Here is a 16,849-nt window from a genome sequence, read left to right as displayed (position 1 = left end):
GAGTTATTATAAGCTTATTGATTTTGGTGAAGATTCTTTAGTTAAACCACACTTTTGATGAAAAATGACAAGAGCGGTTTCATGAAAAAGTTGTTAGAAATTCAGCTTTCAGGAATCAGAAGTCAGGAGACCTTCAGCGTAGACTTGATTTTATTGACACACATGAAATGTGGGCACAGCTTAGTGGATCGCAGTCAGTCTATCACAGCCAGTCTGACTAGGGATATTTTAGGAGAACCTTATAAACACTGGAAATTGTGGGAGGAGGATAAAGGTGCGGAAAAGGAGTTTTAGGGGGGTAAGCGAGGGGGATGAGGGTGATAAGAAGAGGGGGGTTAAGCAAGGGAATGCGAGGGGGATGAGGGTGATAGGAAGAGGGGGTTAAACAGGGGGATGATGATTACCCTATCAAAAGGACAGAGGTGCCGACTCCCTACAAGGATGGCGAACATCAACACTCCTTGATGGTTGCCACCCTGGAGGGTTATTTTGTGACCATATGGTCAGCAATCAAAGGGCCAAACCAACAATGCAGGGAGTTGACCACCTTAGATCAGCAGATAGAAGCTTAATTTCTCTCAATTCCCCCTTTGACTCTCCTTAATGGAGAATCACAAAATTATGTTATGACTACAAGTCTTTATTAGTGCAGAAGTGCCAAAAACATATGGTGTCTTCAGGTAGAGCTGGTCTATGATGGATGCAGGTCAGGGAGCTTGGATGATTTGCTTCTGCATGATGGAACGTCAGGTCTTCTGTGGGCATGCGTGTGCAATCCCATGCATTTGAACCATAGATCATGGTTATGATCATGCACAGTGTTTGAATTTGTGATGTATTCATGTTGTCCTGGTGAACTTGACAGCGTCTGTTGCTTGGTAGGTCGTCCTCAAGGTCTCGTCCTTGTCTCCAATCAGCTGCGCAGATTTTCTTGAGATGCACGTTTCTTGAAGAGTCAACAAGGCATCTAGAAGTCCATGCAGTGTTCTGAGTGGATGGGGACACCGTCTCCGCTGTGTGGTTCTATAGAATACACAAAAGGAACATACGCAGTGAACTGTTCATCAGCAAAATCTGAAGATTTTCATTCAGTGATTGTCATGCAGCTCCCCACTATCTGTCCCTCAGAAAAGGCTGTTATGGTGATACACAGTGTTGTGGAGTCTTCACCTCAAGGGTAACCCCCATGATTATAGAAATCATAGTTCTTCCTTGAGGCTCTGTACATCACCCACCTCCTCTTTTACTCGCCCTTAAACTCATTTTTGAGGAGCAGGCACAACCTTACAATGAGAAACATGAATCCATGTTTTCTTTCCTTCACATTTCACTGCTGAGTTAGTAATCAAAAGAACCTGATATGGGCCATCCCATCTGGGTTCTAGAGATTGTCTGTCATGTTTCCTCACCATGACCCATTGACCTGGAATTATTGTATGGCCACCTTCAGCTGGTTTGCTCCAAGCGCTATTGACCTGACTCTGAGCTGCCTGTACTGCTTGTGTTAGTGTTTGGCAATAATTAAGAAGTGCATCTGACAGTAAATGCACATCTGCTTTGCGGAGATCAATCACCCCTGGAACCAGCATTGGTCTACCTGTCACAACTTCATAAGGACTAAGCCCAACCGTTTTGTTGCTAGTTGCCCTTATACTGCAAAGTACCGCTGGCAAGGCTGCAGGCCATTTGACACCCTGACTGTGGAGTTTAGTCAGTCGTTCCTTGATGACACGGTTTACACTCTCAACCTGTCCTGAAGCTTGTGGTCTGTATGGACAGTGAAGTTTCCAGTTCACCTTCAGGAGTTTACAGACAGCCTGCACTACCTGTCCAGTGAAGTGAGTGCCTTGATCTGACTCAATTTGCTCAGGAAGACCCCACCTAGGAATAAAATCCTGCACTAACATTTTAGCAGTGTGTGCAGCAGTGCCCTTGGAAGTTGGATAACATTCAATCCAGCGAGAAAATTTATCCACTATGACCAAAACATCTTGTTTTCCCTTGCATTTAGGCAGTGTGATGTAATCTACCTGTAAATGGCGAAATGGACCTGGAGGCGCTACTGTCTTAGTAGCCGGACTGCGCATCTGAGGAACAACATTGACTTGGTTACAAGCAACACAATTTTGAACAACTGCTTTAGCCTGTTCCCTGAACTTAGGATTCCACCAGGAATGTGAAAACTGATTTACCATCTTTTCCACTCCAATGTGACCTAAAGAATGTATCTGTGTAGCTAAGTAAGGGAGTAGTGACTCAGGTGCAACTAATTTTCCCCCTTTGGTCCAGACACCATCTGGAGCAATTTTTGCACCTGAGTCCAGCCATGTCCAGAGTTCCCAGTTTGGGGAATCGGACTGTAGCTTGTGAATAGAAGAAATGTCATTAGTATTACGCTCTGTATTAGTGAGGGATGCAATACTAGCTGGTGGTAAAAAACATGCCCTTTTAGCCGCTTCATCTGCAATTCTATTGCCTTGTGCTTCAAAAGAATTACCACCTGTGTGCGCTTTGACTTTCACGACGGCTAGATCTGCGGGTAACTTGACAGCTTCCAAAAGACCATGTACTAAGTCAGCATTTTTAACTGGAGTGCCAGCAGCTGTGAAAAAACCTCTATGACTCCACAGATGTGCAAAGTCATGCACAACACCGAAGGTATATCTTGAATCAGTAAAAATTGTGGCACATTTACCTGATGCAAGTTTACATGCTTCAGTTAGGGCCACCAACTCAGCCTGCTGGGCTGAGTAGGAAGGAGGAAGACTACCACTGGCCAAAGTTTGAAGACTGTCAGTCACCGCCCATCCAGATCTACGCTGACCATCAGTGTAAGTTGAGGAACCATCAGTAAAAAGAATCAAATCTGGATTATCAAGAGGGACATCTTTAACAACAGGATGAGAACTGGATAATTCAATGCAATCATGATCACCCCCTTCCTCATAAGCATCAGTCAATGAGGACATCATAAGGGAGGAAGGGTTGTTCATTGGTGCGTTCTGAATCACCACATTAGGAGCTGTCAAAACAGCAAGCCAGTTGCCCCATCTAGAAGCTGTCACTGACAACACGCGGCCATTGTTGAGTAAGGCTGACACAGAATGAGGACATTTGACTGTGACTATTTGCTCTAGCGTCCGTGGCGCAAATGCTAACAGTGCCAGATATGTAGCCTGTACTGCTCTTAAACATGGACCCATACCATGAGCCACTGTGTCTAATTTAGCTGAATGATAAGCTACTGGACGCTGCATACCACCATGTTCCTGAGTCAGACAGGACGTCATAAAACCACAATCTTCATGCACAAAGACAGTGAAAGGCTTGTTTGAATCACAAAGGCCAAGAGCTGGTGCAGAAATCAAGGCTGATTTCAACTTTGCAAAAGCAGTGGTTGTGTTATCTGTGTGTACAAGAGGGTCATGTTGTCCAGGTTTACCTTTAAGCAGATCGTATAGTGGTTGTGAAATTGCAGCATAAGAATCTATCCAAGGTCTGCAGTAGTTGCAGAGGCCTAAGAAAGCTCGCAACTTGTGTACTGTGGTTGGCAACGACAGTGCATTAATTGCTGAGCTTCTAGCAGGCAAAATTCCTCTAGAACCCTGGGTAACCCATTGCCCCAAATATTGTACACCAGGACAACACAACTGAGCTTTGTCACGACTGGCCTTGTGTCCCATGCTAACCAAAAATTCAAGAAGCGCCTTCAAGTCTTTGTCATGCGTTTCCTCAGTCTCACTACTCAACAAGACATCATCAACATACTGAATAACAACAGAGGACTGTAATGAGAAATGTGCTCAGCCTGGGAGAGGTGTTTTCTGAGTGCTTGATGGTAAATAGTTGGACTGTTATGAAAACCCTGAGGCAGCCGTGTCCATTGGTATTGCACATCCCCCACAGTGAAAGCAAGCCAAGGCTGGCTTTGTGATGCTAATGGAACAGACCAAAAACCATTAGCCATATCAACCACAGAAAAAACACTGTGTGTTGTAGGGATACCATCAAAGATGGTGGATGGGTCAGCCACCAATGGAGTTAGCTTGTCAATATGCTGATTAGCTACCCTATAATCTACTGTTAGCCGCCAAGTTCCATTAGCTTTGCGAACTGGCCATACAGGACTGTTGGATACACTGTGTGTTTTGACCAAGATACCTCTTTTCTCAAGCTGATCTATGATTGGTCTAATACCCTGTAAGGCCTCTTTGTTGATAGGATACTGTTTAGTACAAGGAGGTTGACGACCAGTGAGAACAACTGGTTCCATTTCTAAAAGGCCACAGTCATCCTTATCATCTGACCAAATAGGGTGATTAGCCAAATCAGATTGTTTCAAAGAGGCAATGTTCCAAACACACGAATCAGCATTAATAGACAAAGAACAGTTCAATTTTCTCAGAAAATCCATCCCAAGAATATTCTCAACCTTTCACACCCAAAATTGCCATGAAATGGTTTTAGGTCCTAGATTAACATCTATGGGTGTAGATAAAGTTAAGGATATTCCGGCATTACCCAGTCCCTCAGCAGTGATGTGTCTGTCTGTTAATGATACTCCTAAAGATGCACAAACAATATCAGAAAGTGTAGTAACCCGAGCCCCTGTGTCTACAAGAAATGAAAAATCCTGTCCCCTAATTTGTACATCAGCAAAAAGGTGATTCTCTAAAACTCTACTGATGGCACACAGATGGGCAGAAGCGGCTGGGCAAATTAGTTTAAAGCCGGGGCAGACGGAGACGTTGACACCTCTGTATATCCCTGCACTGCCTTGATTAACATAGAGAATTGGTCATGTGAAAGACCCTGGAAAGACTTCCCTATTGTATCATCCTGCGGAAATCCCTCAGAGGATCTTCCAGCAGTGTTTTCCCTCATCTTTGGATACCTTCTAGAATTGTCTGCCTGTTTCTTATGACAATCCCTTGCAAAATGACCAGTTCTATGACAATAATGGCACTCCTTTTTCTGGTTAGTGACCCTGTGATTGGGACTTGAGTTGAAGCCTTTGTCTGTTAGGACATGTACAGATGCTGAAACATGGCTTGGCTCCAGATCAAGATCCAATCTGTCCAGTTCACTTTTAAGCTCACCCCATTTAACCTTACGCCAGTTTGGAACAGCTGTCACTAGAGCCTGTCTAAGGTCTGGTTGCAGTGAGTCAACCAGTTGTCCAAAGTGTGGACCCTCAGTGGTGCAATCAATACTATCGTTGTTGTAAGTATCAATGCCACAATGACGAAGAAAAACTCTTTCAAACCGGTCACAATATTCTGCAGCTGATTCTCCTTTTCTCTGTTTACAGTTACTTATCTGCCCCCAGTCAGTGGTCTTACGACATTTGTGGCTAATCCACTCTTTGAAAGCTTCCCACCCTTTATTAATGTCTTGGCCATTATCACCCAAACCATATAACACTTTATTGGCAAGCTTCCTGCTATCAGTAATGTTAAGAACCTGGCTTGCTATTGCTACAGCGTCATTAGGATGCAATGAATAAAGGTTTTTCTTTTTCTCAATAAGGTCAATGAAGTCAAGGCCCATTACCCTTGGATGTTTAAATTCCTTGGACAGTCTATCCAATGTGGCGGCATCCAAAGGAATGTGGCCAATCTGTACCCTTGTTTCCTTGACTTCACCACCCCTATTGAGGACCTCAGCAGATCTGATTGTTACAGGTCTCATTTGAAATACTTTACTCTGAGTAGATTCAGAATCTTCATCAGAGAGTGAGCAGAATGCGCCCATGTCCGGGTACAGCCCATGCAACATTGGAGGATTTTCATCCTCTGTGTAGCATGGCTGACCTGGTTGACCATGGCACTTAGGTTTGCAGTTAGCATGTAACTGTTCAACCTCAGTCAGTGATTGTTGAAGCTTTTTGCATGTTCTTTGGGCATTCAGTGAAGCTGTTTTGTGCATTTTACTTTCAGTAGTCAACTCTAGGATCTTCCCTTCAGCCTCTGCTAACTTATCCTCCATATGCCTAAGTTTATACCCCCAGTATTGTTCCAGCTCAAAAAGACATTCCTTCACAGAATCATGCTTAATCCCATAGCCCAAAGCTGTTTTGCATTCTGTAGGAGACCACAATCTATCAGTAGGAAAACCTTTGGAAGAAAAGTACTCTGACCTTTTTTTCTTATTAACATGTTTTTTGACTATGTTCTCCATTACCATTTCAAATTCAGAGTCAGTCCACTGCGGCATTTCAGTCCCACCCCTAACTAGTGTGCTCTTTTTATAGTTAAGAGGTTTCCAGGAATCTTTAACATTTTTCTGAGCATTTTGGCCTTTGGAAATCATGGTGAGGTGACTAGTGACGAGACAGTCAACTAAACAAACAAACAAACAAGTATACTTCCCTTGAAACAAAGGGTATAACAGCCACAAAAAACACTAGGTTTCTTTATCAGTGACAACAGGTAAAACTTCCCTTGAAACAAAGGGTATAACAGCCACAAAAAACACTAGGTTTCTTTATCAGTGACAAATAAACTTCCCTTGAAACAAAGGGTATAACAGCCACAAAAAACACTAGGTTTCTTTATCAGTGACAACAGGTAAAACTTCCCTTGAAACAAAGGGTATAACAGCCACAAAAAACACTAGGTTTCTTTATCAGTGACAAATAAACTTCCCTTGAAACAAAGGGTATAACAGCCACAAAAAACACTAGGTTTCTTTATCAGTGACAAATAAACTTCCCTTGAAACAAAGGGTATAACAGCCACAAAAAACACTAGGTTTCTTTATCAGTGACAAATAAACTTCCCTTGAAACAAAGGGTATAACAGCCACAAAAAACACTAGGTTTCTTTATCAGTGACAACCGGTAAAACTTCCCTTGAAACAAAGGGTATAACAGCCACAAAAAACACTAGGTTTCTTTATCAGTGACAAATAAACTTCCCTTGAAACAAAGGGTATAACAGCCACAAAAAACACTAGGTTTCTTTATCAGTGACAACCGGTAAAACTTTACTGACTTCTCCGTGTTATAAAACCAGAATTTCTCTTTGGTTCGAAATGGCGTTTACTCACCAAGCAGGTTTCAGTATACCATCCGGGTCACGGCACCAAGTTGTTAGAAATTCAGCTTTCAGGAATCAGAAGTCAGGAGACCTTCAGCGTAGACTTGATTTTATTGACACACATGAAATGTGGGCACAGCTTAGTGGATCGCAGTCAGTCTATCACAGCCAGTCTGACTAGGGATATTTTAGGAAAACCTTATAAACACTGGAAATTGTGGGAGGAGGATAAAGGTGCGGAAAAGGAGTTTTAGGGGGGGTAAGCGAGGGGGATGAGGGTGATAAGAAGAGGGGGGTTAAGCAAGGGAATGCGAGGGGGATGAGGGTGATAGGAAGAGGGGGTTAAACAGGGGGATGATGATTACCCTATCAAAAGGACAGAGGTGCCGACTCCCTGCAAGGATGGCGAACATCAACACTCCTTGATGGTTGCCACCCTGGAGGGTTATTTTGTGACCATATGGTCAGCAATCAAAGGGCCAAACCAACAATGCAGGGAGTTGACCACCTTAGATCAGCAGATAGAAGCTTAATTTCTCTCAAGGGACATTTCAGGCTTTAGTATTGCAAAAAAGTGAGATTTTGTATAATTTTTGAATTCACAATTATTGAATTAGTTTTGGGGACATCTGATTAATATGAAAATATTTATTTCTTCAGAAATGCATTTTATGGTCATATTCAGAGAGCTTCCACTTTGTACGTAACGGGGTTGAAGAAAAACATTGCCCAGATCTTGAAAAAATGACCAATAATAATAAAGAGCTAATGCCTGAGATGGGAAAATATGATTTTCTGATAGTTCAAAATATTCTTAATGCTGTGAGGTATACATATCAATGATACATTTAAGCAAAAAATTTGAAAATGTCAAAGTCCAGTTTGAACCATTCTAGTGGAATGACCCATATATATATATATATATATATATATATATATATATATATATATATATATATATATATATAATAACTTTATTTTAAGTAGACTTATTTTAGTAGAATTCACCAAAATTTGTTCTAAAAAGGAAATACAACAGAATATATGGTTCTATGAGTAAACAGCGACACACGCTGGTTGGAGGGAGTATTGCGTATCTTATAAAGCAGCCCCCTACCGTATCCGGTTCAGTTCGGTTCTGCCACTGAAGGGATATGTTAGGTTCAGACGTCTTCTCCTCTCTGTTTAAGTACTATGAGTTTTACTGTTGTACTTTCAAGGAAAAGAATTGGTGCGTTGAATTAACACAGTATGTACATTTTAGTTTTTGTCAGTGTTGCTTTGTTGCATCGTAGGAGAAAGTCGCTAAGCACGAGTTGTAACCGGTTTTCAGTCACAGCTAGATATGCTAGCTCTGTACACCATGTGGTCTGAATGCTATTGCGAACTGATGCAATTTCTTTGGTGCCTCATAGCTGTAAGATTGGAGAAGTACGATACTGACTAGCTGCTGAGTTTCCTCTGACTATACTCAAACAGGCTCCAGCAGATGAACTCCAGTAAAAGCTCAGAACCAACTTGTCATGAAGCGTGATTTACTGAAGGACCTGCAACCAGGGGGTTACAAGGGGTTTGTGTCCCGAAGGTTACAAGGGGGCCACGAATCAGGAACTTACACACACGCACACACACACACACACACACATATATATATATATATATATATATATATATATATATATATATATATATATATATATATATATATATACACTGTGGCCTGCAGTGTTATTTTTGGTTCTGTGGTTTTGAGAAATACAACATCTAAACATGCATTTGTATTACAACAAGTGTGTGTGTGTGTGTGTGTGTGTGTTTATATATATATATATATATATATATATATATATACACACACATATATATATTTTTTTTACGCCCTCTCCATGGATCACGACCTTATCGTGGTGGAGGGGTTTGCGTGCTTGAATGATCCTAGGAGCTATGTTGTCTGGAGCAAAAGCTCCTGGTAGGGTCTCCCATGGCAAACTGGTTCTAGGTGACAGGTCAGACAAAGTGTGATCCATAATAACCCCTATGAGAAGACAAGAACAGGATTTGTGTACCCTGCCCGGAACAGGGTTACCGGGGCCCCACCCTGGAGCCAGGCCTTGGGGAGGGGCTCGCCAGCGAGCGTCTGGTGGCCGGGCATTTACTCATGGTGCCTGGCCGGGCCCAGCCCGAAGGAGTTACATGAGTCCCCCCTCCCATCGACCCACCACCAATGGGAGGGGCAGTAGTAGGGGTTCAGTGCTTTGTGGATCGGGCAGTGTCTGAAGGCGTGGGCCTTGGCGTTCTGATCCTCGGTTATCCTAGATCCTAGAACAAATTGACCATGTACTGGATAATGCAGCATAGGCTGTTTATCTGCACAAAACAAAACTCAGTCAAACGAGAATCACGTAAATTGACTACCAAAAAACATTTACTAATCTAAAAGCACCACTGGGTATAAAATTAGCAATTACATAAATGAATAAAAAAAAAACAAATAAAACCAGAAATACAAATCAAAATTGGTCAAGAGGAAACAAAAAATATATTAAATAATCATCTATCCATTCATTTATCATAACACAATCAATGCTCTTTCAGCACCAAGAAGAACACATGGCTGATTTTTTGAACTTCTGTCCATCATAGGTCTTTCAGTTTTCTCCATCACACCAACAACTGCAGGCAGGCTGGGCCCACAAAGACAATGTACTTCTAGCACCAGAGAATGCATCTAGCAGTGAAGCACAAGAATAGAGCAATGTCTTAAAATCTTGCACCACACTTGCTCAGTGCAATATTCTAATTTATATCTTAGACAATGTTTATCTTACCTTAGATGTTACTCTTGACTTTGTACTTTTTGCTTGAGTGTGCAGCTTCTAGTAAATCCTTCTGCTTAAGTGCAAAGCTGTAGAATTCCTTACAACTGTATTCAAAGTTGGTCTTTCTGAAGCCACTGAAAAAAATGGTGTGTGGACTTTTTCATCACTTGTAAGTTCTTGAACCACAGGCGTTTTTAATTCCTTTAAACAACTCTCCACAGAGGCAGGTGCAAGCACATCTGTAACTATGGATGCTGCCTTTGTACGACCACATGACATTTTTTTTGCAATCTCAGAGTCTGGAAACATGGTCGATGTTAGCTTATTACCGCAGTCTTCTGACCTGTATGATAGGGAGTGTTTCACAGTGTGGTAAACGCTAGTTAGTTCAGCTGCTGTTACTTTATCTACGCTTGAATCTAGTTTGGGTTTTAGCAGGAACGTATGCATACACTGGGAAGTCTCCTTTTGAGCTACACGTTTTTTGTGAGTCTCGCATTGTCTGTGTCTTTTCACATCGTATTCACCTCCGTGTGAAACGGAAAAATGACTCAAACAAACTTCACAAAAAACTTTACAAGAGTCACCTTGCACTGGTTTCACCCAGGGGTAAATAGTTTCCCAGTCTGTGTTATAGCTGCATTTTCGTTTTTTAGATCGAGTCGTGTTTACCTCCCTGTCCTCCATAGCTCGTGCTGCATGTCGGTGCTGTTCTGACCTGATTTGCATTGGTTTGTGTTGATGGGCGCGCCCTTCGCCTGCATTCAGCCCGCCCGCCCCCTGATGACAGCCCTCACTGCTTTTCCCACACACACAGCCATTTGATTAAAAAAAAAACACGCATTTCAAAACTGGAGTCTGACAGGCTATAACAATGCGGGACAACGTCTCAATTTGCGGGACACGTGAAAAGTAATGAAATTGCGGGACTGTCCTGCACAAAGCGGGACATCTGGTCACCCTAGTGCTTGCTTCCCTGTTCCAGTGTTTATATGGGTCTCAACTGGAATGTTATAGGTTGTAGTAACCTCAAAGCCAATTCAGTTGTAATAATCTTTGTTGTATATCTGAGTTATGCATTTATTTGTGCATTGATACTGATTACTGGAATCAAAAGCCACATTTCCTTTTTTCTGTTTTCACAGTTTTACACCGCTTCCAGTAAAATCGCTAAAAGGCACCACATGTCTCGGCCTCTTTTTGGAAGAGTGTTTACCTGTCTGCATTGCTGTGTACGCAAACGCTTAGTGAACGCATAGTTTTTTGTTTTTTTTTTCTCCGGCTGAAGGCGGAGCTTTTTGAAAATGGCGGCAGGCCACTGCTAACAAACTTTTCAGCTAATTTATTTCTATCCCGCTAGCTTAGTCTTAGACAAGCATAAAAAAATAAGTAACCATTTTTAGCTTGTCTTTTCTTTATTTCTTATCTAGTTATTTTCAACAACTCCAACACTCTGGAGCACCGCGATATATTTACCTATATAGACGACTGCTTTGATAGAGTTATCATGAGCAAGTCAAATAATAAGACACCATCCACCAAGAGGAGCCGCCCCGAAGAATCCCCAGGAGCGGCCACCCCACATGCCAGCAGCACGGTGGAAGTTCTGGAGTCCATCGACAACAAGCTCTCCAGATTCGACGCGCGCCTGGCTCTAGTGGAAATACTCCACCAAGAGTTTCAGGCCTTGCGGGAGTCAGTGGAGTTCAGCCAGCAGCAGGTAGAATCACTCGCTGCAGAAAATGCGATTCTTAGAGAGTCGGTGAAATCGCTCACCGAGGGAATGACCTGGCTCTTGGAAGAAAATAAAAAAATTAAAGAAACGGTCCTTGATCTCCAGTCCCGCAGCATGAGGTACAACCTAATATTTTCAGGAATCCCGGAGAAGGCAGACGAAGACCCGGTAAGTGCAGTCAAATCATTCATACAAACTCACCTAAAACTTCCAGAGGACACCGTTAAAAACATTGGCTTCCACCGCGTTCACCGCCTGGGGGGTAAACGGCCGGATGCACGAAGACCCGGACCGATCGTGGCTAAGTTTGAACACTTCAAACATAAAGAGCTGTTAAAGAGCCGCGGCCGAGAGCTGAGAGGAACGGACTTTAGTATTAACGACCAGTTCCCCAAGGAGATCCTGGAGCGACGCAAGGTCCTGTTCCCCATCCGTAAGCGTTTCATTCAAGGAGGCTCCTGGGCTGTCATTGCAGTGGACAAACTCTACGTTAACGGACAACTCTACCGCGACATTAATATCACACCATGGCTGTACTAATCAGGTGATCTGTATCAACATCGACGCCTTTATCCTAATACTTTATCATATCACCTTTCGACTAGTATAATAAGACATGTCTAAGAAAGAATAATTAATGCCGGTTTAATAAGCAGAGTGCCTTAAATAATTTAAATGTTTTCTTCTTTCTTAAGATGTATTTGTTTTTCCTTTTTTTTTGTTGGTGTATATGCACTTTCATTTTACGTATCACCTTTTTTTCCTCTCCCTTTCTCTTTCAACACCCACACAGCGATTTGTTCACTCACTTTAAGAGATTTGTTCACACACACACACATACATACAGGCATATCTAACAGACACACACAGCACACACTCACACAAACATACAGGAGACACACACACAAACACAGCACAGACACATAGACATACTCAACCGATACATGCAGGCACAGACACACACACACAGACATATAGTGCAGATACACACACAAAACATACAACACAGGCATACAGCACAATTATACAACACATACACCCTTAGTAAACATCCAACACTCAAACAGCTAGTTTTAACATGAGTACACTGAGGTTTGTTACATGGAATGTACGTGGAGCTGGTTCGAGGGAAAAGAGATTGAAAATTTTTAATCGGCTAAGCGACTTGCAAGCAGATATCGTCTTTCTACAGGAAACACATATGTCCAAAACACCTACATACACACTGACCTCTCCTCAGTTCCCTCATGCGTACTCAGCCTGCTACAACTCAAAACAAAGGGGGGTGGCCATACTAATCAACAGAAGGATAAACTTTTCCATTAGCAACAATATAACAGATCCTGAAGGTAGATTTATAATACTTAACTTGTCTATTCTAAATATGCATTTATGTATTGCTAATATATATGGGCCAAATGTTGATGACCCCTCCTTTTTTCATAATATTTTCACTGCACTCTCTGATCATTCTGACACCAAACTAATAATAGGAGGAGATTTCAACCTGGTGCTTCATCCAAATATCGACAGGCTTAGTACAGCAATGAGTCAAAGGAACTGGCAGTCTGCAGACACTCTAAAACAATATATGAACGACTTTGGGCTCTCTGATGCGTGGCGTTCACATCACCCCACTCTCCAGGATTACACCTTCTTTTCAGCAGTACACCATTCACATTCTCGTTTAGACAACTACTTAGTTAGCAATTCTATTATGATGGATGTCACAGACACTCAGATTCATCCTATCACTATCAGTGACCATGCACCGGTGTCTCTCTCTGGCACAGAAAAGAACCACATCAACAAATAGGAACTGGAGATTAAATACATCATTACTTAAAGAACAAGATTTCATTAATTATTTCAAAAAGGAATGGACAACATATTTAGAAAATAACGATCTGCCAGGAACATCACCGTGTGTTCTTTGGGAAGCAGGAAAGGCAGTAATGCGGGGGAAGATAATATCCTACTGCACACATGAGAAAAAAAAAGAAAAAACGCAGGTATTAGAATTGGAAGAAAAAATAAAATCCTTAGAAGCTGCCCATGCTGCTTCACCACAAGAACACACAATGAGCAAGCTGAGAAAACTCAAACTGGAATTAAATGAAATAATAGACAAAAAGACACAATTTTTACTGCAAAGGTTGCGTTGGCAGAACTTTGAACATAGCAATAAATCCAGAAAATTCCTTGCTAACCAGTTAAAGCTAAATAAAGAAAAAACACATCTCTTCTATTAAAGTCTCAACTGGAAACATTACTCATGACCCACAACAAATAAATAAAGCTTTTAAAGAGTTTTACAAAGCCTTATATTCATCACAGATTAATCCATCTGACGCAGCTATTGAAGAATTTCTTAATAATATAAATCTCCCCAAGCTGAAAAATGAACAAGTTGTTGCCCTGGATTCACCACTTGCTCTATCCGAATTACATGAAGCCCTGCAGCATCTACCAAATAACAAAGCCCCAGGCCCAGATGGATTTCCAGTAGAGTTCTACAAAGAATTCTGGTCTGTGCTAGAACCAACCTTTTTTAGAATGGTAACTCAAATTCAAAATGAGAATGTACTGTCCCCAGACATGAACTCTGCTAACATTAGCCTACTTCTTAAACCAGGCAAAGACCCTACACTGCCTTCCAGCTACCGGGGTGTAGGGCCAGGGGCGCGTGGAGGGCCCGATGCCTTGGAACCGCCCGACCCCATGCTGGGTCCCTGCCCGTGCGGGGATGGCTTGCGCCGCTGCGGGCGCACCACCGGGTGGGGCGGGTTGACCTGCCTTGCGTCGGGGCGTCTGGTCTGTGCCTTGGGGTTCTGGGGTGCCTGGGTGGCGGGGGTGGGGCGGTGACCATTGGAGGGTGTGTGGGGTGGACTGGGGGCAATGGGTTCCTGACTCAGGCCAGCTTGTCTTTTGTCTCGTTGATGTCTGTTGTTGTTTGACTGTTGTTTGACTGGAATGGTTCGGTGCAGGTGTATATAGGTGTGTGGGTCTATATGTAGGTGTATATATGAGAGCAGGTGGATGTGGTGGTGCATATATGAGTGGGTGTAGATAGAGGGTGAATGTGTCTAGGTGTACATATATGTCTAGGTGAATGTGTGGGTACACATGAGTGTGGATGTATGTGTGGGACGGGTGTGTGTATGTGTGGGTCCGGGGGTGTGTGCGGGGGGGGGGATGTGTGGATGTGTGGACGTCCACGTTCGCACGGGCATGTGGTGTTGTGTGGTTGGTGTTACTGGGCGGGCTGCTCTCTGCGGTGGGGGTGGTCAGCTAGTCAGCTGGCTCTCCTCTTCCAGAGGACCATTGCCTCTGGACCTACATACCCCCCCCTCCATCCACCCCCAGACACACACACACACACACACACATACATTACTCCCCCACCCAAGCAAACACACACAAACACACACAGTACTCATACATTTAGGATCCTGGGGGCAGGCATGTTGCCGGGGGTCGATGAGGTCGACCCGCTGTCATGGCCTCACTCGTCTCCTGACGACTGTCTGTCCCTCAGTTTTTACTGCACTTTAGACATTCAGGGCATTTGAGGGGACGGTGTAGACGGACACCGCAGACCAGTGGCCCGGGGCTCTGCCCATGTTTGCTTGATATTTTCATAAAGTGGTTAAGCTGTGAGGCACTGCAGCATGCTAAAAGAATCAGAGCAGTTCATATCAACCAACCTGATACAGGCCTGGATATGGTGTGGCAGAGGCTTGACCAATGCAATGGCTCTCCAGAAGCCATAGAAGCTTCTCTTTTTTAAAGACTTGAAAGGTTTCCAAGAGTTACGAACAAAAACTACTTACAGCTTCAAGAGCTCGCAGATCTGCTCCTAGAAATCGAAGCAGCAAAATGTGAGGGTTACTTACCAGGGCTCAGCTTCCTTGACACAGCCAGAGCATTAACATTAACCCTATTGTTGAGAAACTACCTTACAACCTCCAAGAGCAATGGATGAGTCAAGGGTTTAGATACAAACGAGAGTGTAGTGTACCATATCCACCCTTTTCCTTTTTTGCTGACATTGTGCATTGCAATGCAGAGATGAGGACTGACCCAAGCTTCAGTCTTCCTACGTCAAATGCAGTGTGACAAAGTCCCACCCAAACGCTGGAGCGACAAAGACCCTGTCACAGTTAGTAAAACAAAGGCTGAAAATCAGTCATCCTTGGACTCAACTCAACTTAACTCAAATTTATTTGTAAAGCACTTTAAAAACAACAGAGGCTGCAACAAAGTGCAGAACACTGCAGGTACAAAAATGACATATAGACCTGTAAACCAATAAAACCATACCAATAAAATAATATAAGCTATAAACAGTAAGATAATAAATAAAAATAAAAGTAAATATAAATAAAACCATACACAAATAAGATGCAGGAATAAAATTATGTTACATGAAAGGCCAAGGAATAAAAGTAGGTTTTGAGGCTGGTTTTAAAAGTGGACAAAGAAGAGGCCTGTCTAATAAAAACTGGCAGTTCGTTCCATAATTTCGGAGCTGCTATTGAAAAGGCTCGGTCCCCTCTGAGCTTAAGCCTAGACCTCGGTACCTCCAGGAGTAGCTGATCAGCTGACCGGAGGCACCGTGTGGGCACATGCAGATTCAGGAGCTCAGAGAGGTAAGGCGGGGCAAGTCCATTTAAGGATTTAAAAACAAATAAGAGAATCTTAAAACGAATTCTAAAATGCACAGGCAGCCAATGGAGGGAGGCCAGAATGGGAGTTGTGTGCTCCCTCTTGCGTGACCCCGTTAGTAGCCGGGCAGCTGCGTTCTGCTCCACCTGGAGACGTTTGAGGGAGGACTGGCTGACTCCAAAATAAAGTGCATTACAGTAATCCAGCCGAGATGTAATGAAGCCATGGATTACTGTTTCAAAGTGCTCATGTGCTAAAATGGACTTCACCTTCGCCACTTGCCTTAGGTGATAAAAGCAGGACTTCACTACTGCGCCAATCTGGTGATCCAGTTTAAAATCACTGTCCATTTTAAAACCCAAGTTAGAAATTACTTTCCTCTCATACTGCTTAAGGGGGCCCAATTCCACAAGAGTGTGGGCTCCACCGAAACCACTGGGACCAAACACCATCACTTCTGTTTTATCTTCATTAAAATTTAAAAAGCTTACAGACATCCAGGCTTTAATGTCCTCGAGACATAGGAGAAGAGGTTTAATAGAAAAGGCATCTTTCTTCTTCAACGGGGCATAAATCTGGGTGTCATC

Source organism: Pygocentrus nattereri, chromosome 1, assembly GCF_015220715.1.
Source record: "Pygocentrus nattereri isolate fPygNat1 chromosome 1, fPygNat1.pri, whole genome shotgun sequence".
Lineage (NCBI taxonomy): Eukaryota > Metazoa > Chordata > Actinopteri > Characiformes > Serrasalmidae > Pygocentrus > Pygocentrus nattereri.
This window is presented reverse-complemented; position numbering follows the sequence as displayed.